A 26,252-nucleotide genomic window follows, 5' to 3' on the forward strand; every position below is an offset into this window, starting at 1 on the left:
TGGTCAAATAGAAGAGATATCCAAATGGTGATTAGGAGCAATAATCCATGTAGCTTGTTTCTTTCTCTCCTCCACAACCAAACCTTCAGATTTATCTCAGATCAGTCAACAATTTAAATCTGTCATTCAACCCAAGATATTCCTGATTGGTAAGATTTCATACCATGTTGCGTCATGCATTTAACCATTCACCAAAATAAAGTTTAGTTTTGCCCTTACACTCAAGAGTAAAAATTAGATCTGTTTGTAGCTGTAAAACAGGTGCAGTGACACCAGTTTTAGGGACTCATGCCTTGCTTTCCAAAATTTGAGAAAAAAAAAATCAGAATAAATATTTGTAGTGATTGTAATGAAATCAGCCAACTGCACTTAGAATATGAGTCCCCTGATTGGGGCAGTTAATCTGGTCCAATCAGGCATCCCTGGTTGACAGATAAAAAGGGGAGTGTCAGATATTCTGGCACACTGATAGCTCACTATGAAGAGGCAGTACGCATGTCAGGGACTGCTCATGTGTAAATAAAGGATGACTTTGTAATGGGATACTGGCCTCTGTGGAGTTATTTCAATATTGTGTTGGCCCAATTCTCATACATTCTGGGGAGGCGTTAGCCTAGCTGCACCCTAGCTGGACTGTTAATTCAAAGACTCAGGCAATGTCCTGGGGACTTGGGTTTGAATCCCACCACAGAAGATGGTGGAATTTGAATCGGAATTGCATTCAATGGCAATCTGAAATTTGGAGTCTAATGACGACCATGAATCCATTGTTAACTGCCAGCAAAAAAAAATCTGGTTTACTAATGTCCTCCAGGGGAGGGAACTGTCACTCTTACTTGATCTGGCCTATGTGAGATTCCAGATCTAAGCAATGTGGTTGACTCTTAACTGCCTGTTGGGCTATTAAGGATTGGTAAATAATGCTGGCCTAGCCAGCAATGTCCTCATCTTGTGAATGAATTTTTTAAAAAAACTAAAAATTATATATATTTGTGAGGTGTCAAAGTCAGTTTCAGGATCTTCCAAGATTAATTGGCTACACTGAACAGAATCTTGTTTTTTTTAAAAAAAAGCTTGTTACTGGGATCCAGGCCTTTCTAGCTGGGACAGCATTTACTACCCATCCCTAATTACCTCTTGAATTAAGCAGCTTGCCAAGTCTTTTTAGAGGCAGTTCAAAGTCAAACTCATTGCTGTGGGCCTGGAGTCAAACCTTGGCCCGATTAGGTAAGGACAGCTGATTTACTTTCTTAAAGGACATCAGTGAAACATATGGGTTTTTAATGACAGTCAACAATGATTACACAATGGCTGTCAGGACAGCTTTTTAGTCTGTTATTTTTATTGAATCCAAATTTCATCATCTGCTATGGTTGAATTCGAACACACGTCCCCAAAACATTAGCCTGGGTTTCTGGATTAATCATCTAGTGACATATTGTGACACCACTACCTCCCCACGTGAAAACAGTGCAAGGAACAACTACCATCCTCGACCAAAATATTAAGTTGTTACCTTATTATGAGCTATATGGAGCCAAAAAGGTATTCAATTGGTCGTCCAGTTCCATGGCACTCTCCTGGCTCATTGCCAGCCCATGACTGCATTAGTTCCCTTTCCTCCCATGTGTTGTATTTACATAGCTGCTGCTTTGACAAGTGCGCTGCCATTAACCAATTCAAAATGGACAACCTTCATGTGTAGGCATAGCATTGCCCAGTAATTCATCCAAATAACATTACTGAGGCCTATCCAACCTTAGACAGTCTCACACCTCCCACTTTAAGTGTTTGCCAGACATTACAGGACCAGAAAAAATGGACCAAAAGAATTTCCAATCCAGTATGTGTTAACACGTATACATAAATCTGAAATTTCTTAACTCATTCATGGAATATCTGCTAACCTAGCCAGCATTTATAGACCATCCCTGGTTGCCATCAGTCAATGGTTGCAGGCTACCTTCTTCTTTAGAAGATTCTTAGAATCTGAGATGATTGGAGAAGATAGTTAATCGCTTCACAGCACCAGGAACCCGGGTTCAATTCCCGCCTTGGGCGACTGTCTGTGTGGAGTTTGCACATTCTCCTCGTGTCTGCATGGGTTTCCTCCGGGTGCTCCGGATTCCTCCCACAGTCCAAAGATGTGCAGTTTAGGTGGATTGGTCATGCTAAATTGCCCATAGTGTTCAGGGATGTGTGGGTTATAGGGGAATGGGTCTGTGTGGGATGCTTCAAGGGGCGGTGTGGACTTGTTGGGCCAAAGGGCCTGTTTCCATGCTGTAGGGAATCTAATCTAACCTTAAGTAACATACAGGGCAGATCAGTTTAAGTATGGCAGGTTTCCTTCCCTCTAACTTAATTGTTGACGAGTTACATTTTTACTACAATCTATCAAGTTTATAATCATTTTTATTGATAGCCAGTATTCCTGATCCTGAAATAAACTGAATAAAATATCAACACAGTGACACTTGAACTATGATTCATTGTTTTGTTTATCTAGGGCACATCATTAGTCTGTACATGTTTGAGGGGTGGACAGTCTGGTTGATGCCAATTGAGAATATTCCAACTGCTCCTCAATGCCAATTTAACAAAAACTCTGCTGCCATAAGCCAATTCCTTATGCAATACCTTATCACTTATTAACCCTTTACTTATTAATCTGTCTTGATCCTTTGTCACCATATTATTTAAATCTCTTCAAAGCTTTGCACCTCCCTGTCTTTGCAACTATTCCCAGGCCAATGTACTCCAGGCACTTCTTGTTTCTCCATCTTGTGTGCCCCTCACCATTAATTGTTATGCTTTCAACCAATTCGGCCATGAAGTCAAGAGTTCCAGGTCTAAATTCCGCTGCCTCTTCATTACCATCAGTCCCCTCAAAAACGTTCTGAATTACCTTTGGCCAGGCTTTTAATCATCCTCTAACTATCCACATTTTTGACATGACATCACATTAAGTCCGATTGTGCTTCTGAGAAACATTTTGAAACTTTTCTTTTCCATTCCAGGTGCTATATAGAGGCAAGTTGCTGTAACTGACACTACAGCAGTCTCTCGGTCGACAAAATGGAAAGAACATGATTTTAGTCTGCAGTATTGAGCAATATTTTGCCTCTGGGCCATTATTTTCAAATGCTCCAGAAATTCTTTCAGCAAATATTCAGGCTGTGAAACTCTGATGAGGCCACATTGTGGATGACAGTGTCTACCTTCGAATTAATGGCTGCTGCTAGTTCATGTTGGTTTTCCAACAATAAATCTGTTTTCACTGCCAATGTAACAAACACATTCTGAAACAAACCTGGTGCAAACTTTCATGAATTTATTCAGCATTGTCAATCCAAAATGTTACAAAATGAATAGATCCTGAGATTTTGCAATTTAAAATAAAATGTTACCAGAACAAATCAATGAGCAAGGATTGAGCAGTAGATCTGAGCATCATGTGAAACATTCTCTTGTAAAATGATATTTGCACCGAAAGTGATATGGTCAGATCGGATATGTCATAAGATGTGATCTACATACTTGTGGGAGAGTAGCAACCGGCTTTATTGAACATAACAATGTGCAAAGGATAGAAAGAAATGTCATCTTACTTGGAGCCCTACAGCTCAAGTCTAAAGTTTCATGAGCTCTGATATCATAATGGCAGAGCTCCTTTTGTGCATGTTCAGCAAAGCATCTGGACTAACGATTTCATTGCCTTTATGTTATAGCTCCACCAAGTTCTTTGACAGTGCTTTTTGCTTTAATCAATAACATTAAATCGTAAACATTTGATGTTTTTTTTTTCATTTCAACCCTGTCTTCAACACGTCTTTTGTGTTCAAGGGGAGAATCTTCTACAGTCAAATACAATAATTATATCTAGGAGATACTTCCTGTCATTTCCTTCTTGTTATTTACTGGGAGGACCAGTATAGTGGTGGATTGGAATGGCATCCTTCATTGATGGCTGATTTTTGGGTTGTAATTCACATGAAGATTTGGATATAGTAGCAGTAAAGATGATTTGAGGAAATGCCAATTTGAACAGTAATATTCTGCTAGACAAAGAATCACAAACTTGAGAAAGGAAGTCAAAAAGTGAAATTCTCATTTCCTTTATTTCTGTTTTGCTCTCTGATCTTATTCATTTGCTTGACACTTCTTTATGGTCAAAGATTTTAAGAAAAAATGCACTTCAGCCTAGTTGGTTGAAAGCATAACCATCATTGGTGAGGAGCATGCAAGAGGTGAGAGTTGGACAAACGAGAAGTGCCTAGTCTGGGAATATTGCAGAGACAGGGAGGTGCAAAGCTTTGAAGAGATTTAAATAATGTGGTGGGAAAGGATCAATACAGATTAGTCAAGGCTGGTGACTGGCCAGCTCTTTCAGTGACCAGCAGATTCTTTCAGGCTGATTAGAGGTGAATGGTTAGCCATTGTTGGGACAATTAGATATGTCCTTGTCCTTCTGTTAGAACATAGAACAGTACAGCACATTATAGGTCCTTCAACCCATGATGTCGTGCCAAACTTTTACCCTAAACCTAAGGTCTATCTAACCTCCACCCTTACCTTATACAATCATCCATATGCCTATCTAATAGCCGCTTAAATGTCCCTAATGAGGCCTGCTCCACAACCGTCTCCGGCAATGCATTCTATGCTCCAACCACTCTCTGAGTAAAGAACCTACCTCTGACGTCTCCCCTATATCTACCTCCACTCACCAATAAACTATGCCCCCTCATAATAGCTACCTCCAACCTAGGAAAAAGTCTCTGGCCATACACTTTATCTATACCTCTGATCATTTTGTACACTTCTATCAAGAAGTGTACCTCTCATCCTTCATCATTCTAAAGAGAAAAGCCCTAGCTTTCTCAACCTTTCCTCGTGAGAACTTCCCTCTGTTCCTGGCAACATCCTGGTAAATCTCCTCTGCATCTTTTCCAATGTTTCCACAACTTTCCTGTAATGAGGTGACCAGAACTGGACACAATACTCCAGATGTGGCTGAAGCAAGCTTTTGTATAGCTGGAGCATAACTTCATCACACTTGAACTCAATCCCTCTATTAATGAAAGCTAACACACCATACGTCTTCTTAACAACTCTATCCACCAGGGTGGCAGCTTGCAGAGAACTGTGAACATGAACCCCAAAATCCCTCTGCTACTCCACACTGCCAAGAATCTTTCCATTAACCCTGTATTCTGCTTTCAAATCTGTCCTTCCAAAATGAATCACCTCGCATTTTTCAGAGTTAAACTCCATCTGCCACTTCTCAGCCCAGCTCCGCATCCTATCAACGTCCCTTTGTAACCTAGAACAGCCCTCCACACTATCCACAATTTGACGCACCTTTGTATCGTCCACAAACTTACTAATCCACCCTTCTACTCCTACATCCAAATCATTCACAAAAATCACAAAAATCACAAAGAGAAGAGGACCCAGAACAGATCCTTGTGGCACAAAACTCGTAACTGATGTTGAATATTTTCCATCCACTACCACCCTTTGTCTTCTAAGAGTCAGCCAATTCGGAATCCAATCTGCCCATTTCCCCCTATCCTATGCCTCCTTACTTTCTGCATGAACCTACCATGGGGAACCTTATTCTTTTTAATGTTCATTCTTCAATCAGTCTCAATAAGGCCAACAGCGAGCCTAATGTAGCATTCATCTGGCAACATGGTCTATGGCCTTCACATCAAACTGTGGCAATAATTAATGTGGCACACAGGAAATACTTCGTCAGGGACACTTTGAAAAGTTTGTGTGGGCCCTACCATTCTGTTTGCCAGTGGTCAGCTCTCTATACAATGCAATTCATCTGGCTAATGTGACTGGTCCAATACAGTTGGGTTTGGAAGAAGATGGCCTCAATCTTAGAGACAATGCTGTTTCCAAGACTTCAATTTTTCAAGTCAGCAGACCCTTAGAATGATGCTGAGGCAACACTAACCAAAGCACTTAGGAAGGTATATGTGAGATTGGTACAGGAACACGAGAACAGAATGCTTGGATTGGTACAAGAATGTGAGAATGCTTGGCATGTAAGCTCTGTGCAGGTATGATCAGTGCAGTTATGCTCAGAGACAGATTTTTTGATTGTCGTTTTTCATTCGGGACCAGTTGTGTTCATTCAGAAGTGCTCAGCATAGTAACAAACACATTATTGGCTCCTGGTCAAGTGGTAGCAGTCCTGTATGCGGACCATAGAAAAGAAACATCCAGCTTGTGAAGCAGAAAGCACCTAAAGCTTTATCTCTCTCTCTTTTGAACAGAGAAGTAAAGGAAAATTTTGAGTGATTAGATACTTTGTTGAAAATAAGATGTTAACTCTAACCCTAACTCATCTTCAGAGACACTGGAAGGGTGAATCTTCAATCACTAAGTTAAATATTGAAAATTTGTGTAACTGCAACTTTAATCCTTATGAAAGAATTAAACTAAATGGTAAGGAACTTAAGGAAAACAACATAATGATGCCTGTATTTCAGACTGCTGGCAGAACTATGCTTCAGATTTTCTTGCTTCTTCTCCAACTGGATGTTATGTATTTAATCTCATCTCTTTGTGTAAGTATAGGAGTTGAGAGGTCATGTTGCGGCTTTTGGAATACTGTGTGCAGTTCTGGTCTCCGAGCTATAGGAGGGATGTTGTGAAAATTGCAAACGTTCAGAAAACATTTACAAGGATGTTGCCACGGTATGACGGTTTGAGCTATAGGGAGAGGCTGAATAAGCTGGGGCTATTTTCCCTGGATCATTGGAGGCTGAGGGCTGCGTGGTGGAGGTTGGTACAATTACAACATTTAAAGGCATCTGGTTGAGCTCATGAATAGGAAGGGGTGAGATGGATATGGGCCAGATGCTGGCAAATGGGACTAGATTAATTTTGGATATCTGGTCAGCATGGACAATTTGTACTGAAGGGTCTGTTTCCATTCTGTGACTCTATGACTCTAAACGTTTCTACGTGCATAGGCTCTTTTAAAAATGTGTAAATTTAAATAAAAGAATTCTAAGTTAGCATTTGTGTACCTTACTTGCCATTAGTTAAAAATTGTTTGGCTACAACAAGTAGTGTGCATATTCTTTTAACCTGAATGAGATAGTTGAGTCAATTTGCACAATTTTATGGTTTAATCAAATTTTCATATTTGTGATGTATCTGAGAATAGTGATCCATGGTTTTCAGTACACTACTCCAATCTATGATGACAGGACAATGATGATAATAGCTTTATGCACTTCAGTTTTCAAATGTGCACGGTGCTTTGGTTGGTCAACACTTGTTTGCGGTGTTTTCTGAATACTCTGTTCTTGACAGTCTATTGTTCACTGACTTGACCATTGCTGGTGTCAGCAATGACAATGCTTGGTAGCCTACATTACTTTCTCATGTGCAAACTGATACAAGACTTCAGTTTTCTTGAACCAGAATTTCATCTGAAGAGATATTGTCCCTTGGAAAAACGTTTTGGTATTTGTTGACTGTCTTTGTGCAAGGAGAATGTAGCCAACAGCAAAAATACAAACACAATGATAACTTTTTCTTGTATTTTCATGTGAACCTGAAGATTCCTGACATTATAAAGAGCTCTATCAGTCCAGAAGTATAGACAACCTCCTTCCTTCAGGTCTTCCAAAAGGCCAGGATCACCATATATCCCTGTTTCATGCCATTGAAGACTCATTGAAGACATTCAAGAGGCTTTGAGCTTGTGCTTGACATGTTTGGATTGAAAGTGCTACACCATGGCCAAAATCCAGGTGGGTATCCAAGTTTTTGAACAGTTTGAGACGGTCTATGTCTACTCAGTGTTGAAGGCCTTGGTGAGGACTATAGGCCTTTATTTTGCTCATGACACTTCTTTTCTTCTAATTGTGTAAGTTCAGATGCTACATCTATAGTACCTTGGCTGGGTCTGAAAGCACAATGGCTCTCTAAGATGATTTCTTTCAAGATTGGACGCCCAAGTCTCTTCCAAAATATTCCAGAGTAGATGCTCCCAGTGGTAAAAAGGAGAGTGATCCCATGGTAATTGGAGCAGTCTGATATTTCTCCTTTCTTTGGTACAAAGGGATAATAATGGCATCACTAAGGTCCTGTGAAAATCTGGCTTATCTCAGCAGGCCATTCATGGAGCTTGGTTTGTCCGGTTAGGCCACCATGAACCAAGGATTTTGTGGGAATCCCATCGATTCTGAAGGATTTGTTGCTCCTTATTTCATTGACGATGGCCACAGTTTCTTCCAGAGTTGGGCTGTCATCCAGTTCTTCTTTGATTGCAGTTGTTTAATGTGTTTGATGGCTGTATTGTGCATGATGCACTCGATGCTAAAACATGTTTCAAAGTACTGTGATCAGTAACCAGGACTGATCTCTTTTCTATATGCATTATCTTACCATTGCTAGCCTCAGGAGCTTTTGGACCGATTTTAATATTTCATAGAAGCTTATTTTGCCAGTGTCAGCATACATTTGAGATTTTTCACAAGCACGATACACACATTCTCACACATGTTCTTCAGTTTATGTTGAAGTCTGCTGCATACCTCATCATTAGTTGTCTTTTTTTACTCTTGACTGAGCCAGGAGACCTGATGAAATGACCTTTTTGATACTAGCAGATCTTGGCTTTCTCTGACAACTTCATCAAAGCAGTCCTAAGACTTGGTGATGAGTTTTGGTAAACCCTTCGTAAGCATCCAATACTGCCACTTTGATGTGTTGTCAGAATTCTTTTAGAGTCAACTCAGCAGTGAGCTCAGGACATTCCTGTATGGTCTATAATTTGGCTTGATATCTATTTTTGAAAGATGAGTTAACAGGTTACTGATTCAAAATTTGTTTGATGGGTTGTCTCTTGGTCTGTTCTTGGGCTTTGGCATGAAATGGAAGTCCAGCTCTGAGTCAAGAACTAGTGATCTGTATGACAGTTAGCATCAGGTGTGACTCTAGAATGCACTATGGCCTTAAATTCACATTGGCACAGCAAAATCTAATTTATTTGGTGCCAGAGTTTAAAGTTAGGATACACCCAAATTGTCTCGAGGCAATCTTTCTACTGAAAGAAGTTGTTGGTTTGGATAACTGCATTTTTGTACAGAATTCTAAGAGCACATTTTCAAATTTTCTAACTCTGGGACAAATGGCAAGAAAATTTAAGAACATTCTTAAGATTACTCCAGAGGTGAGGAAGTGAAGCATTTTCCATTATGTCTAGGATACAGTTTTTTTTCTTTCTGACAACAATGTTATCAACTTGACACTTGATGAATTGTAACGCTACAGAACTGTAGGCAAAGACACCTCGGGGAAGCTATGAAAATATAGGGCTGCACCATCATTGGTGCCAGAATAAGCTAGAGATCTGTAAAAATACAAATCTCTTGAATGGTCCTCTTCAGGGGATAGTCTCCTTCCCCATGTGTTATCTGTCATTAGGATGTGAATAAAAATTCTTCTCTTTCTTTGCTGTTTTCTAAAGAACTAGTGTTCCCTCATTAATTGAATCATAGGATTTCCTTCAGCTAATTGTTCACCTTGATCCTGAAGTTTTGGTCATTTCTGAAATAAAAAGGTTTTTATTTTCCGCCATCAAAACACCTCTGTTTTGTGGCACTTGAGTGGGACCACCAGTTGTTTGCATTTTAGATTTCTGCGAATCTTCTACAAGCTTCTCATTTTCAGATTACAAGGTTGTGTTATGTTGTGTGAGGGCCAACAGCTAAATAATTAATTCAGTAATGTCACTGAAGTAGTCAGACTCTACTAATTCTTGTTGAATTCAGTCTGGTGCAAATTATTTCCTATGTTCATTCTTAGACTTCACGAAGGCATTCCCCATGTGGTCATTATCTGATCTTGAAGGCTTCTTTCTGTGGAAAAAAAAACTTACCAGAAATCCTGAAGCTTACTGGGTTTTTCATGCATCCTTCAGCTATCATCTATGCAGGCAACGCTCTCTGCACATTGAATATTATTGAAAAATAATATGGATATAGATCTTCCTCTCTATGGATACTTCATTTAACTACAAAATCATTGTACTATATCATGGTGAGCCTTTTCTGAGGGATGATATTTTCACCTAAACATATCAAGTTCATGTTGATATTCTTTATAGCCATGTAATCTTTAAGTCCCTGAGAAATAGGAACAGGAAAAGGCCATTCAGCCCACAAACTTGCTTTCTCGCTCAACACAATTGTGGCTGCTCCAAGTTTTCTCATTTCCATTTACCTGCATATTACCATAACCATTGATTCTCCTGACTGATCAAGGATCTATGTATCTCAGCTTTAATTAAACACAAGGGTTCTGCCCCCACTGGTCTCTGTGACAAGAAGTTCCAAAGGCTCAAACCCTCTGAGGGGAGAAATTCTACTTTATCTCATTCATAAATTGGTGACCTTTGCCTTTGAATGCCTTCAAAGAAGCCAGGGGATGAAATAGAACTGGGGATCAGAACAGCTCTGAGATAGTGTGAGGCAGCACTTTTGGAGAAAGTGTACACATGGCTACACATGGCACTGAATGTGGCTTTCAGGATGCAATGAGAATAACCATCCAAGGAGCTTGGTAAGTCATGGAGATACTTGTAATCCTAATTCAAAACACAAAAGTTGAAACCTGTGTTGGAATCTACCTGGAGTGACTCTCAGCTGGAGGCAATCACTGAGGAATGTGGTTTGGCTATGGAAACAAGTTTTGGCAAATACCTTGTCAAACACCACAAGCAAGAATGAACAAGAAAAGCAGTTAGAATGATGCCTCTTTTCTTCTGTGACTATGCTTCCTGGTTTTATATTCTCCTATGAAATTAAACATTCTCTCAACATTTAACCTGTCAAGTCTCTTGAGAATTTTATATGTTTCAATGTGATCACCTCCCATTCTTGTAAACTCCAATAAGTAGAATCTCAATCCATTTAAGCTTTGGTTATAATCTAGGGATCATTTTACTGCATGTCATCTGAACTTCTTCCAATGAAATAATATATTTTTTTAAATAACTAGACCAAAACTGCTCAGAGTACTTTAGATGTGGTCTCACCAGCACCCCGTACATTTGCAGTAAGACTTCCCTATTCTTATATCCTACCTCCTTGAAATAAGAGTCAACATTTCAAAAGTACCTGTTGCACGTGTTTGCTAGCTTTCTGTTATGTGCACAAGTACCCCCAAGTTCCTTTGTATTGCAGTTTTGAATATTGCAATCAGTTTCCTGGTTGCAGAAGCATTTAAATTGTCACTTGGTGTCATTAACAATTGTGATAATACAAATTTTCCAACTGTGGTCTGGGTTTTATTCTGGAATTAACTTCTTCATTAAAAAGCAACTGTACTTGTCACTGCATCTCCATGACAGATCCTGTGGAATAAGCAGGCAACTCTTTTGGTTCTTTAACGTCTTTAAGAAAAGATTGATTCTCCTCAAAAGTGCCAAGAATTTTCAGCAATTGTGTCCAATAGTACAGATGGCCTTAAGTTTTATATTTGAGTCAATAAATGATTTATACCCTGCTTTTCTTCTCTGTGACTATTGGCTGAAAGAGCAAAAATGTTCAAAGTGTCCTTCGGTGTCTGCTGACAGTGTTCTTTGGTGCTGTCTTTTCCAGTTATTTTCATTTTGAAAATAATGGAGGGACTGTTTTACCCTCATCCAATGCTAGGTCAGATATGTCTGCAAGGCCTCTGTAATCTCTTTTTTTCTTATTGAGAAGTATAGAGCACATTTATCCTCTCACTCTAATTCTTGAAACTTCCTGAGCCTCTGTTTTGCACATTGAGAGACAGATATGTTAAATGACTAATCAAAAAATCTGACAAGTGGAGAATATTTTGGGGAAATGCGATTGTATCCATTTTCAGGAAGAATTTTAAATGGAAGGAAAAGGGATTACAGGATTCTGAGGTACGAACTGATCAGGGTATCCTTGTGCATGAACCACAAAATGACCTCATGTTAAGAGTAGTTTTTCACCTCTCCCAGGAAGGTATTTTAGTCATCCAGTGGTAGGTTTGTATTAATTACTGTAAACAGAATACTAGCTTTCGTCGAGGTGAGGTGTACACACCTTAATTAGAGGTCTTGTTATCACTGAATTGAGCAAACTAAAATGAGCTCCAAGTTATGAAATACCATTTTGATAGAATAATAACTAATTGTCCACAAATAAATTTGGCAAGGAATATAATTCTTTTTGCCTGAAGGTGTTAAATAAACAACAAGCTCATAAAGGTAATAATACAATCAAAACTGCAGTGATCTGATGTTATACTGTTGTGCAATCATGCTGTCATTTTCAGTCTCTTTTCTCCATCTGAAGCAAACTATATGAAGATATTTGCCTCAACACACCAGCATTGACCTTTTACAGAGATTTTCATCCAGATCAGTTTTAAATTTGGCACTTCAAACAAAGCAGCAGGCTTTTCTATGTTACACCTGCTCATGAAATTTGCAATTAAAATCACATCTATTGTTCCACTCAATTCCAGCAGTTTACAATATGCAGTTCAACTGTTAGAGGGCAAAAAAAAACATTTATTCAGTTCTAACTGCTGTGCCTTGCTGAAACAATTGTGTGATGAACTGCATTTGTGGTTCTAAAAGCAGGACATTGACCAAAGGAAAAGAGTCACACAAACCAACTCTTGAGAAGTAACAAGCCACCAGCTGGGCACCAAAATCTCTCAGCGTGACTATACAGAAGGCTCCGAGACAAGCTTCAGGATCTTCTCTATGGATATAAGTAAGTCCCGCTGTTAAGTTGAACATTCAACTCAGGCATGAAATTCTGCAGGAAAAAAAAGATTTATCACTGAAGAACTAGCTGTGCAAATGATATTGTTTCCTGTCAGCTTTGATAGACTCAAGGGGGCCACCCTCAAAGATATAGAAATATATTGTATCAAGCAACATATCCACCAGATTGTCTGTTCTGCATGTTATTTCCAATACCACCTTTCCATCTCAATACTTACTTTGAACTTGATTTGTAATGACTTGTGTGGGATGTTCAGTATCTGCTTCCTGCTATGATTTAATAGTGAGTATATTGGAAAAAAAATGTCTTGGAGAAATAAACAGCTATTTTAATCTCACACTTTCATATGTTTTTCCATTCAATTATAATAGCGAAGTACATCACAAAATGATGCCAATCTATTCTAATATAGGAAGTAGAGTTTGCTCCTTGGGTAAGGTTAAAGAAAAAAATCTATAATAAACATTTATTATAAACCGCTTCAGTTCAACAGAGACATTTTACTGTAAAGCAATGCCAAATATAATCCCCAGATAATTTGACAGAAGCAATCGAAAGTGACTCATATCCAATTTCCAGATGGATTTCATTACACTAAGCTTCTGTGGAGTTCATTGAAAGTGTTTGATTTTTGTATCATTTTGTTACCTTAAACATTTCAGGCCTATGACACCTGTGTTATTGCAGCCAGAGGTGCATTTATTTAACTTATGCTCAATTTTGTGATTATTGCGATGAACAATTGGGAATATGAACACTTTGCACATTTCTATGCACATCAAACAAAGCCCAGGATTGTTGTAGCCTAGTTCGATGCACAATACAATTTCCTATTATTTATTCGGAAAAAGGTGCTTCAGTCTTAATGTTAGGTGACCATTCATTACTGCACTGGGTATTGTGATCTGTGACCTTTCCAGTGGATATTATCAACTGCATACTATCCATATCCGGGCGGATAAGTAGGAATTATACCATTACTGCCCAAAGCATTGTCAATTATGAACAAAATAAGCTTCCATTTTATCCGATACAAACATTGGTCCAAGATGTAAAAATGTTAGTGTATCAATAAAGAAATAAGTTCCCAAATGCACATTCCAGGCAAAGTGCAGATATGATGAAATCCTGTTGAGGCTCTGTTGCACATATGTTGAAAGTGTTAATGCAGAGAAGTGCCATTAACTTTATGCAATACGACATTGTCAATTAAATTTGTTAACGAAATAGTTCAGAATCTTGGAGGACTGAGACCTAACAACTGGTCCTCTTCAAAGTCTCTGACATAATGTTTACCATAGACAGTGTCTGATGATACTGAAACTGTAGGGTGACAGTGAGTGCTTACGCATTTGACGATACATGTGTATGCAGTTCCTGCTCTCTATGCCATTGTGTTATGAATAAAAGTCTGCACTATGTGCACAGAACAGTTGTGATATAGAAAAGGGAATCAAACAGTGTTGGGAATAGAGAATGTACTGGGCCCATTCTTCACACTGTGGAGCATTTCTTCCACCCCAACCCCAATCTCTTGCCCACCCAGCATAATCTCTCCCACCCAACCCAGCAGCCTCCACCTTTTATGGTCCAATGTCCTCCTCATTAAATCTTTTTACCAACCTCTCCCCACCCCACTCAACCCCTGTCATTTGGTCACTGTTACAGCCATTCATGAGAATGCACATATTCACCAAGAATTGCATGAACATCCATAATGTCAGCAAATGCAACCTTCATCATATTAGTGTAACCTGTCACCAGTTGCTAGCACGCAATAAGATATACTTGTTAATTCAAAACAGTGGCTCCTAGTTTGGTCAGGTGGTGGTTATGCCAGATCAAGCAGAGCCTGTGGCGTGCTGCCCTCAAAAAGAATGGTGATACCAAACTCTATATGGTCAGCAGCTCACACAGTGTAATAAGCTGGCATGCCTGTACAATATGGCAGTGGGTTGGAGACTTGTTTACTGCTCAAACTATGTGGCAAGCAACACTCTGAGGTCTTTAGCCTCAAATTTGTTACTTGCTCATACAACACAATTAGCAGCAGAAAGGAGTTGAAGGTTCAAGAATCCTATGGAAGAAATCCTAATGGTAATCCTCAACAAGGGAGAATGGTAAATGCTTTTCAGGCTGTTAATAGACATGGTGTGACAAGAGATCCTGATCTATGGTCATGGCACCTACTCACAGTTCAGCGACAAACAGATATCGAAGCTCTACGAGTTATACATAAAAGGATTCAGTAATCCAAAAGGATTAATCCAACCAATCCAATCTTAATTACAGCTCAAGTTAGGTATCACTGATATAGCAAGCAGGAGAGAAATGGAATAAAAGACAGTGAAAGGAACATTAATCTGAGGTCGCACGCGTGAACATGCCATGTACACAGTAATTAAAATGATAAAAAACAAAGAAGTTGGAGATGTTGGAAGTCTGAAACAAAAGCAGCAATTGCTTGAGAAACACAGCAGTGGAGAGAAAGCAGAATTAACGTTTTGGACCCAGTGACACTTTTTTAGTTAATGTGGGATGGACTGAACATCTAAGTGGATTCAGTCTAGTGAAGGAAGTTGAAGTGGGCAGGCATAAAAGAATGCAAGGCCTGTTCAGTTAATTAAAAGCTTCTGCAGGCTGTTAAAATGGCAAGCGATTTTCCTAAGAGCTGTGGCAAAAGCGATCTTACGAAGAGCTGTGGAAAAAACAAGAATCATTTAGTTCGACTGCTTTTTTTAAATCAAGATGACAGTGGCAGCATGGGAAGTATCTGGGCTCCTGACCATCTGTTTCTTATATTGAGGCCTACCATATCTTTATCTTTTATTTTACTCCTAAATTTGTTTTTTTTTCCTAACATCAAGTGCATCTTGCCTTTGTCCGGCTGCTTTGGGCGAGGAATAGACAATAGACAATAGGTGCAGGAGTAGGCCATTCAGCCTTTTGAGCCAGCACCACCATTCATTATGATCATGGCTGATCATCCACAATCAGTACCCTGTTCCTGCCTTATCCCCATAACCCTTGATTTCACTATCTTTAAGAGCTCTATCCATCTCTTTCTTGAAAGTATGCAGAGACTTTGCCTCCACTGCCTTCTGGGTCAGAGCATCCATACATCCACCACTCTCTGGGTGAAGAAGTTTTTCTTCAACTCTGTTCTAAATGGCCTACCCATTATTTTTAAACTGTGTCCTCTGGTTCTCGACTCACCCATCAGCGGAAACATTCTTCCTGCCTCCAGAGTGTCCAATCCCTTAATAATCTTATATGGCTCAATCAGATCCCCTCTCATCCTTCTAAACTCACATGTATACAAGCTCAGTCGCTCCAATCTTTCACCATATGATAGTCCCGCCATTCTGGGAATTAACCTCACGAACCTACGCTGCACTCCCTCAATAGCAAGAATGTCTTTCCTCAAATTTGGAGACCAAAAGTACACACAATACTCCAGGTGCGGTCTCACCAGGGCCCTGTACAGCTGCAGAAGGACCGCTTTGCTCCTATACTCAATTCCTCTTGTTATGAAGGCCAGCATGCCATTAGCTTTCTTCACTGCCTGCTGTACCTGCATGCTTGCTTTCATTGACTGATGTACAAGAACGCCTAGATCTCTTTGTGCTTCCCCGTTACCTAACTTGACTCCATTGAGATAGTAATCTGCCTTCTTGTTCTTGCCACCAAAGTGGATAACCTCACATTTATTCACATTAAACTGCATGTGCCATGCATCCGCCCACTCACCTAGCCTGTCCAAGTCACCCTGTATTCTCATAACATCCTCCTCACATTTCGCACTGCCACCCAGCTTTGTCTCATCAGCAAATTTTCTGATATCACTTTTAATGCCTTGATCTATAACGTTAGTGTATATTGTAAACAGCTGCGGTCCCAGCACCGAACCTTGCGGGTTCCCCCGGTCACCAGTGGGAGTGGAAGGAGGCTCCTGGAGGCTGCTGCTGCAGTGGAGAATGTGCTGTTGTTCTGGCAGTTCCTTGTAGCTGCCACCCTGCTGGGTCCTTTGACCAGGCTGCTTTGGCAGCAGTTGAAGACAAGGTGTGCCCGAGCCCAGGATTCCAGTGGCTGGGTTTTCCTTGAGGCTTCTGCAGCGTCTTCGCAGTGGTTGGTCTAGCTCTGCCTTGGATTCCTTTAGGTGGCTTTGGCAGTGGGTTGGGACTGCCTTTGGTAACAGTTTGGGCCTCCTTTTGGAGGGTTCACTCAGTCAGTCTGTGACTCCATCTGATGTTTTCTTTGGCATTGTGATGGTACTGGCCCTGGGATTCCAACTGGGGATCAGGTCCTCAAGCCTGCAAGCATGAAATGGACTAAATTTACTTTGTCTTAAATTCTCTCTTTTTTAAAGTTTTTTTTTGCTCCTTCTTTGTTACATTATCATGGAAGGACTGGTTATTCTGAAAGCTGATTTTGCCATTTATCTGCTTCATTACATTGGTATTGTACTTTTGAAGGTCTGTAATGCTGGACTTTGCATTTAAAAACTGAAAGAACTGTGGGTGCTGTAAGTAACGAACACAAACAGAAGTTGCTGGAGAAATTCAGTAGGTTTGGCAGTGTCTGTGAAGAAAAATAATCGGAGTTAACTTTTTGTGTCTGGTGACCCTTCCTCAGAGCTTCTTCACAGGTGCTGTGCTGTGTTTTTCTTCACAGATGCTGCCAGACCTGCTGAGCTTTTCCAGAAACTTCTGTTCTTATTTCTTTATTTTCTGGCTTTGTTTTAAGAGTTTGTACTCAAGAATCTGTACCTAGGTGCCCTTGTACCTAAGATGGCATTGTAAGTGGCAACTTGTAAAGTTTTCACTGTACTCGTCTGAGTACATGTGACACTAAAGCTAATTCAAATTCAAAAAGTGAGTCATTCAGACAGAAACTCTGATTAAAGAGGGGATCATTTATTAATGCCTTGAACAGAGGGATTCATACAATGCAGCTGTGAAAAAGTGAGAATATTCCAGTTTAGCTAAAAAAAAGTCAGGAACACTGTAGTTCAGGCACATGAAGGCTGAAATTCTCAATTTTGGCAATGAAACATCGGAGAACCTTTCAGTGAAGCAACAAAGAGCAGCAAAGTTACTATTGCAGCAACTTCTATTTTTAAACAAGCAAAATACGTATCAGATTGGGAAGACATAGCATCAGAAGTAATATTACCAGGAAAGTGTAATCTCAGCATTTCTCACAGCTCAGACTCACCTTCCATACCCCAAAAAAGACCTCTGAGTTTATCCTTGATTGTAATAAAACTGTTTCTAAAGCAATCAGAAGCAGGGAAGCACCATCTGAATTTGTTCTCAGACACATAATTGAGTTGCGGGTTGCAGAATTTATTGAAAAATATTGAAAAAAATAAAAGAAACACCATTTCAGAAAAATAAATCAGCAATGAACCTGAAGGAAGTGATGAGCCCTTGACAGAGTCAATCTGCAGACCCTTCTTTCTATTGGCACCATGAGTTGTTGAGTGACTTTGAAACATGACACATCTAGTGCAATTGTTAACAAATTGCACAAATGTGACCTACCACAAATGTAAGACCTCCATATTAATATTATGATGATATTTTTTGAATCTACTTCATTGGTGCCTGGAGGCCAATGATCACATCTATGTCCTTGCATCGATAACAATACTGCTTGCTGTCTCTCACATCCCACTGAAAGCAAGCAGCAGTATTATGCCATTCGGTTCAACATAATATACCGTTATATTTTCAACAAAATATAATCTCTCATTTATATGCAAATACTTTGATGAAAACAGAGAATAGAAATGTTTGGTTTTCAAATTCAAAATGAAAGTGGCTCAAGGAAACAAATCTAACACCACAATATCTGCAAAATAATAGTAATAAACTAAGGTTTAAAATGAGCCTGATGCTTAGAGAATTTAACACAAATATTTGGAAGGGCTTAAGAGCTTTTATTTTTGCAGAACATTCACAGGAGTGACGAATAAGATCAATTTGATTCCAGTATGAAAAGGAACAGAATTTTGGACAGTCTCACATCAACTTAATGAGCTCAGACTTAACCACTGTTTCGGAGAATGTGAATTTTGACTAGGGATGCAAATCAAGCAAAATCACATTTCCAACTTATTCTGCATCCTATTTGATATTCAGTCGTTGATACGGAGAATTCTGTGAGCAATAGCTACATGAGGTTGTGTTTGGCATTTATTACGTTGTGGAGTTAGGAAACTGTGCTATTCTTGAGGTATTTAGTGAAATTTGTGCTTGAGATTTGTGAGACCTATTCAAACTAGGAGAGCCCAGATAAAAGGCAAAGTGATTTCTGCTTTAGCCAGTGGAACAGAAGCATATTCTTCATGGCCAACAAAAAGGAAAACTGCAAGCTGTAATACAATCCATAAACAAAAGTGATTTATCGATGAAGAAAACAAGGTGTAGAGCTGGATGAACATACCAGGCCAAGCAGCATCAAAGCAGCAGGAAAGCTAACGTTTTCGGTCTAAACCCGAAACGTCAGCTTTCCTATCCCTCTGATGCTGCTTGGCTTGCTGTGTTCATCTACTTCTAGACCTTGTTATCTTAGATTCTCCAGCATCTGCAGTTCCTTCTGTCTCTGGTTTATGAAGATCACAGTTTCAAAGTTATGTTTAATGTTTAACATCAGGCTTAATGGTTATAACTTGGTTTGAAGCCACCGTATAACTATACTTCAAGGCTGTGTTTCACTTTGATACAAAGTCTGAGCCTGGATGTTTGTACAGTTCAACTAAATCTGGAGGCTTTTAAGGATGGTGAATGGGACATGATTCCAGTATTCCCATCCCCATTCCTCTTTGTAGCAGTTTTCCCTGGCACAGTGTAAACAAATGGGGAGCAAACCCACCTGGGTAGGCATTTAAAACCGACCAAGATACTAAAATGTGAGGCTGGATGAACACAGCAGGCCAAGCAGCATCTCAGGAGCACAAAAGCTGACATTTCGGGCCTAGACCCTCTCTGATACGATTTAAAACTGTAGTTTTGATAGAGCTGACCCTTTTTGTTAGTAGATGTGATTTATATCTTCACAGAGGAAAATTGAACCACAAGGGAGCAATTGTCTCAGGTCAGGAACCAAAAACAAAAAAAGCAACAGCTATTTACTTTGAAATACGTTTTTTTAAAGCTTCTCATGACTGTATCAACCACACAAAGCCATCCATTGTGTCAGTGACAAAAAGCTTAAAACAACATCTCATTTCTTCGAGTTATGTAAACTAACTCACAAGCACTGAAAAACTCCTCATGTGTAGTTTAACTTTTTCCAATATAGTAAATATGTCAATGAAAACAAAGTCAGTTCTATTTTGCAGACTGTGTCATCATTGCCTATAGGTCTGTGTATTTTAGAGATTCTTGCAGTTCAAACAGACATTCACAATAAGGTAATCTAAAAAATCAGTGACCCAACCATCAGTTCAAAGCGATCGTGTTGATATAGTTGCCAGATTTCCAGCCAATGCACACTTCTCAGACCCAAAATGGCCATGGTGGAGACAGGATTGTAGTGTCAGGGAATTTCCCAATTCACATCTCCTTGAAAAATATCCGACCTTTTATGTTTCAATTGCTGTACCATACCCCATTTCATAACCCTGAGAACTGGCTAGCAGGTGGGTGCGTGTGAGACGGTTGACTGCGGGCATTGTGCTCAATGACTACTTGCTTCTGCTGATAGTTTACCAGCAGATGAGGTGATAAATGGCCCTCCCATCTCTCTTTAGTTCACCTGAGGCCCTAAAGAGTTCAATCAATGTTAACATACTGATGTCTCCCCATTACCACTGATTGGGAGAGTTCCATGTAAAATTATGAGAGCTCAGGGATTTGGTGGGGAGCATATTTCAGATCAGGCTCCCTGGTCCAACAGAGATCCTTCTAGGCACAAAATCACCCCTTGCACGCCAGATTGAGTCACTAGGGCCGGCCTAATAAGCCCTGCCGAGTTTGCTCCACTCGCCTCTCATCTAGAAATCGTTCAATACCTCAGTTTCTGGGCCCGTTGCAGGTGCACTGTAGCCAGTAATCCACATGGTAGAAGGACACCCTGCATTGAAAGGTGTAGAAGTTAAGACTTAAGGCAGCTAATTGCTTGAGCAATGTAAAATTAAGTTGTTGTTTCCAGGGTCAGCACAGGTGGGCTTATTCTGCTTTTCTGACCAGTGGATGTGGCTGCTGTCTTCATGCTGGATCCTGACAAACACATCTGTGGGGGCTTGAAATTGGAAGGAGCCAGTGTCTGTTTCAGTGGGTGATAGCACTCCAAAAAAAAAGACATTTGCCTGACTCAAGCAGTAAGTGTTCTGAGGTTGCAAGAAATCGGCACAAGTTATCATTGCTTAATGATTTCAGTCTTTGTCTCTATGTGGAAGGAAGAGCAGCTGATTCCAGTTTTACCGAAAAATAATGTTTAATCTGGAACTCATTATGATGCTAATTAACTTATCATTCAAGCAAATAAATCAAAATCTCATTGGATGATACTAATTTAAATTTTAATAGGACACTATGATCCTGTCAATGAATTTTGCCAATTTTGGATAAGAGGGTTAAAGATTACAAAAGGATGTAAAGATTATTGTGAGGTATCATTTGACAATGCAACTGTGCAACATTTTTCAGTGTGTTGAAAATTACAATCCATAGCAGATAACCGCCCAAAAGGTGATTATCTTTGTAACTTCTTGTACTGCATTTGTACCTCTCAAATGGATTGTGTTGCTAACTCTTCCTACCAAATTTAATAAAGACATTAGAATTTAATTTGGACTTTTGAGTTTTGTCTCATTATTTCACATAATTCTCACACTGAGCCATCAAGTAACCTATAGAGAATCCTCCTTTGGAAATAATAAGGTTGTGGCCTTCTGTGATAACTTTACAATTCTTGTAAACTCAACAATCAATTAATGTTTTTAGTACAGCCTGTCTCTAAAAACTTGTCATTATTTGAAATGCAACACAATGAAATTGATCTCCCAATTAGGCAGTAAGACCAGAAAACTGGTCACAGGCTATTGCGCCTTCAATTAACCTTAACTAAAGCAAAATTTAAATATTAACGCCTCCCGGGAACATAATAAAGAGACATCTGTCCAGCTCAATGCTGCAGAATTGCACCAAATATAACAAGCTAAAGGCCAAATAGGTTAAATTTTCTTATTTTAAGTTTGGGTATTTTGTCAAGTGAGATTCATGGTGCCTGGTCTGCCATGGCTCAAAAAGCCTTTCCTCATACAGTCTCCTGATCTCAGCCTCATTGGTTCTGCATCTGGGCCATACGGCACTGGTCTTGTGGAATTGTATGGTTGGAGAGGCTTTTGTGTCATTGGTGCCGAGGTGAAGCCCAGCTGCTTAACACTTCAGTTGCTGCAAGCCAGGAATTGATCTTTACATAGAATTGTGCAACAATTATAACTTAAGACGTGGCCAGAAAAGGAAGATGACACTCTGCTATGCCAACACAGACCTGGAAATGCTGGTGGATTGGTTGATGGAAAGGAAGGCAGTGATTTATTCTGCTTACCGCCAAAAGAGGCAACACCACCAGAATCAGTCAGTCAGTCTGAAGTGCGATCGCAGACCAGGTCAGTGCAGTGCTATAGAAGAACAGGAACAAGGTGAATAATCTTCTCTATTCCACAGTGGTAAATACCACCATCTTTGCTTTGCGACCTCACAGATACAGGGCCACTGTTCACTCTATCTATGCCACTGCACACATATCTTACCAAGATTAGTGGATTACTACTCTTAGTAGTGCATGCATCATTTCCAAATGCTGGCCCTTACCCATTTAATTGTCCAAACAACTGACACTTTCTGTTCTCCCCACTCAATCTCTTGCTCCTGCGCCATTACTAGTAGCTTTTCCATCTACCTCCTGCATAATTTCTGTTTGTCTCATTGCAGGAAAAATAATTTCACAACTGGAACAAAAACAAAGTTGCTGGAAAAACTCAGCCTGTCCAGCAGCATCTGTGAAGGAAAAAACAGAGTTAACGTTTCGGGTCCAACAACCCTTCCTCAGAACTGATGGTGGCTGGGAAATCGTCACTTTATATGCAGAAAATAGGGGGCTGGGTGTAGGAGGGAGTAAACAATAGGATAGAGCCCATAGAGAGAGAAAGACAGTTGGACAGACAGAGGAGTTGTTAACGATCAGGCTGGGAGGGTGAATAGTTGTTAATGGGGACTGTTAGTGATTAAGAAGAGGGGGCGTGTAATAGCAGGCTATGTGGTAACAAGGCTTGGTGTGTGGGTTAGGGGTCTGGGACATGGAAGAGTTTAGGCCCTAAAATTATTGAACTCAATTTTGAGTCCGGAGGGCTGTAGGGTCCCCAAGCAAAAAATGAGGCGTTGTTGCTTCAGCTTGCATTGGGCTTCGCTGGAACACTGCAACAAGACAGAGACGGAGATGTTGGTCAGGGGGCAGGGTGGTGCGTTAAAGTGGCAGGCAACAGACAGTTCGGGGTCTTTTTTGCAAGCAGAATGTAGATGTTCTGTGAAGTGTTCACCAAGTCTACACTTCATTTCCCCAGTGTAGAGGAGACCACATTGTGAGCAGCGAATGCAGTAGACCAGGTTCTGGGAAGTGCAGGCAGTGTTGCTTCACCTGGAAGGTATATTTGGGCCGTTGGATGAATGGGAGGGAGGAGGTAAATGGGCAAGGGTTGCACCTTCACCAGTTACAGGGCAAGGTGACTTAGTGTTATGGAGAGGTGTTGGGGGTGAAGGAAGTGTGGACCAGGGTGTCCCAGAGGGAATGGTCCCTGCGGGAGGCGGACAAGGGAGGGGAGGGGAATATGATTTTGGTGGTGGCAAATGGCATTTGATGAACTTCTAGACGTAGATGCTGGTGGGATAGTAGGTGAGGATAGGGGGAACCCTATTGTTGTTACGGGAGAAAAGAGAAGGGATGAGAGCCGAAGTGCGGGAGGTGGGTCAGACCTGATTGCGGGCCCTGTTGGCAACAGAGGTGGGGAAGCTTCATTTGAGAAAGGAGGTGGACATTTCAGAGGCTCCCTTGTCGAAGTTGGCCTCATCTGAATGTTTGCGATGGAGATGGAGCAACTGAGAGAATGGGATGGAGTCTTTACAGGAAGTCAGTGTCCTGTTTCTGCCTTATCCCCATAACCCTTGATTTCACTATCTTTAAGAGCTCTATCCACCTCTTTCTTGAAAGTATCCAGAGACTTGGCCTCCACTGCCTTCTGGGGCAGAGCATTCCATATATCCACCACTCTCTGGGTGAAGAAGTTTTTCCTCAACTCTGTTCTAACTGGCCTACCCCTTATGTTTAAACTGTGTCCTTTGGTTCTGGACTCACCCATCAGCAGAAACATGCTTCCTGCCTCCAGAGTGTCCAATCCCTTAATAAACTTATACGTCCCAATCAGATCCCCTCTCATCCCTCTAAACTCAAGTGTATACGAGCCCAGTCGCTCCAATCTTTCAACACATGATAGTCCTGCCATTCCGGGAATTAATCTCCTCAACCTACGCTGCACTCCCTCAATAGCAAGAATGTCCTTCCTCAAATTTGGAGGCCAAAACTACACACACAATACTCCAGGTGCACAGTTGGCTGAGGGAAGAAGGTTCAAGGTTTTTTTTCACTCGGAGGACAGAAACCAGGCACCTGCTCAGCCACAGATAGAAGTTAATGATCTCATGGTCCTACCTATTAAGGACTATGTAAAAGTGCAGAGTCTGGCACCAGAATTGCAAAAAGATTGTCGGAGGTATTTGGTAGTTGGATTGAAGGATGGAGGAGTCCATAAATGTCATCAGTATCATGCTGGCTGTGGTATGTATGTGCCTGTCATTTTGGTAACCGCCATAGAGACCCAGTTCCAACACATTCAGTGTCTGCTAGACAAGTCCATGAACCTAAATTGCATTGTTGTAAGAAGTGAGGTAAGAGGAGTTGACGGATATTGAACTCACTCAAAGTGCCCCTTCCTCTCAGTGAGAGACAGAATGATGTCAGCAAACCTCTGTAGAAAAGTGGAAACAAAGCATTGAACCTCCAGTGTGTGATCCTAAAATCTGCAAAAGTTCCAGTTGAGGAATGTGATCCTGCAACTAAGCAAGGCACTTTCAGCAGACCATCGAGAGCCACTGACAAGGTATCACACTCAACAATTTTACTCTCAGCCTGAATAGTAAAAGTTAATAACTTTTTCTGCTTTCTCTGCATGTTGCAGCCTCTATATTGTACTATTACCACACAATTGACTTTGGATCCAAGATGTCAAGTTTTCAACTTTGTATTCTTGTGAATGACTTGTAGAGTCTACTTATGAAGAAAGATGATCTCCCCATTCTGCATGTTCACTTTTGTGTTGCTGATGATTTCTAGCCTTCTCCCTTGTTTCCATTCAATCTTCTTATAGAATCAGTAATGTCTCCAATTTACCCCAAATCCCATGAATTTGTGAATGGAAGCGATGACCTTATAGCATTATTGTTGACGTAGAGACTTGGATAATATTCTGGGGTCCCAGGTTCGAATCCCAGCACAGCAGATGACAGAATTTAAATCCAATAAAAAAGAAAATCAGGAATTAAGAGTCTAATGATGACCATGAATCCATTGTTGATTGTCAGAAACACCCACCTGATTCACCAATGTCCTTTAGGAAAGGAAACTGCCATCCTTACCTGGTCTGGCCTACATGTGAGTCTAGAAGCACACCAGTGATGGACTCTAAACAGCTCTTTAGGCAATTAGGGATGGGTAATAAATTCTGGTTTAGCTAGGGACATCCTCATCTCATGAATGATTTTTTTTTTAAAATGCTTTTGCTGGCTATACATTCTCCTCATGTAGGAGCCAAAATGGTAGTGATCCGTGAAAAGCCTCCTTCTAGAGCTCTTTGCCTTCTACTAAGCTCTATGAGATCTCATCCTCCTATCCTGAATGGTATTCTTTCACTATAATCATTGTCTCATTGATCCAGTCCAATAAAACTCATCTCCAGGCTTGAGCCATCCTTTGGACAAAATGGACCTCCTCATTATTGAACAAACACCTAGAATTAACCGCAGCTCACCTCTCCAGACAGACTTGGCAGGAAACCCCTGACTTAGTGTGGTTTTGTCCCCAAATGGACACCTCCAAAGCACCCCAATTTAAATGCCTTACTCTTTGGGCCAGTTACATCTTACTGCCAGGACTAACGATTATCCAAAATGTGGTCTGCAAGGACATGGAACCCTAAACTTTGGTAGAACCAAGAGCCTCCGATGCAAGTCACAGAGGTTGGCAGCCTTCAGGTAAGCATAAACTCAGTAAGAATTAAGAAATGAAGAAAAGAGCCATAAAATGCATCCAATGTAGAGTAGAGTTGCTTGTGTCTCCCTGTGGACAAAGCAACCTAGCAGAAGCATGCAAGCTGTAGGTGTCTTTGAGCTCCAAGGTCAA

The sequence above is a fragment of the Stegostoma tigrinum genome, chromosome 1 (genome assembly GCF_030684315.1).
Source record: "Stegostoma tigrinum isolate sSteTig4 chromosome 1, sSteTig4.hap1, whole genome shotgun sequence".
In the NCBI taxonomy this organism is placed as follows: Eukaryota; Metazoa; Chordata; class Chondrichthyes; order Orectolobiformes; family Stegostomatidae; genus Stegostoma; species Stegostoma tigrinum.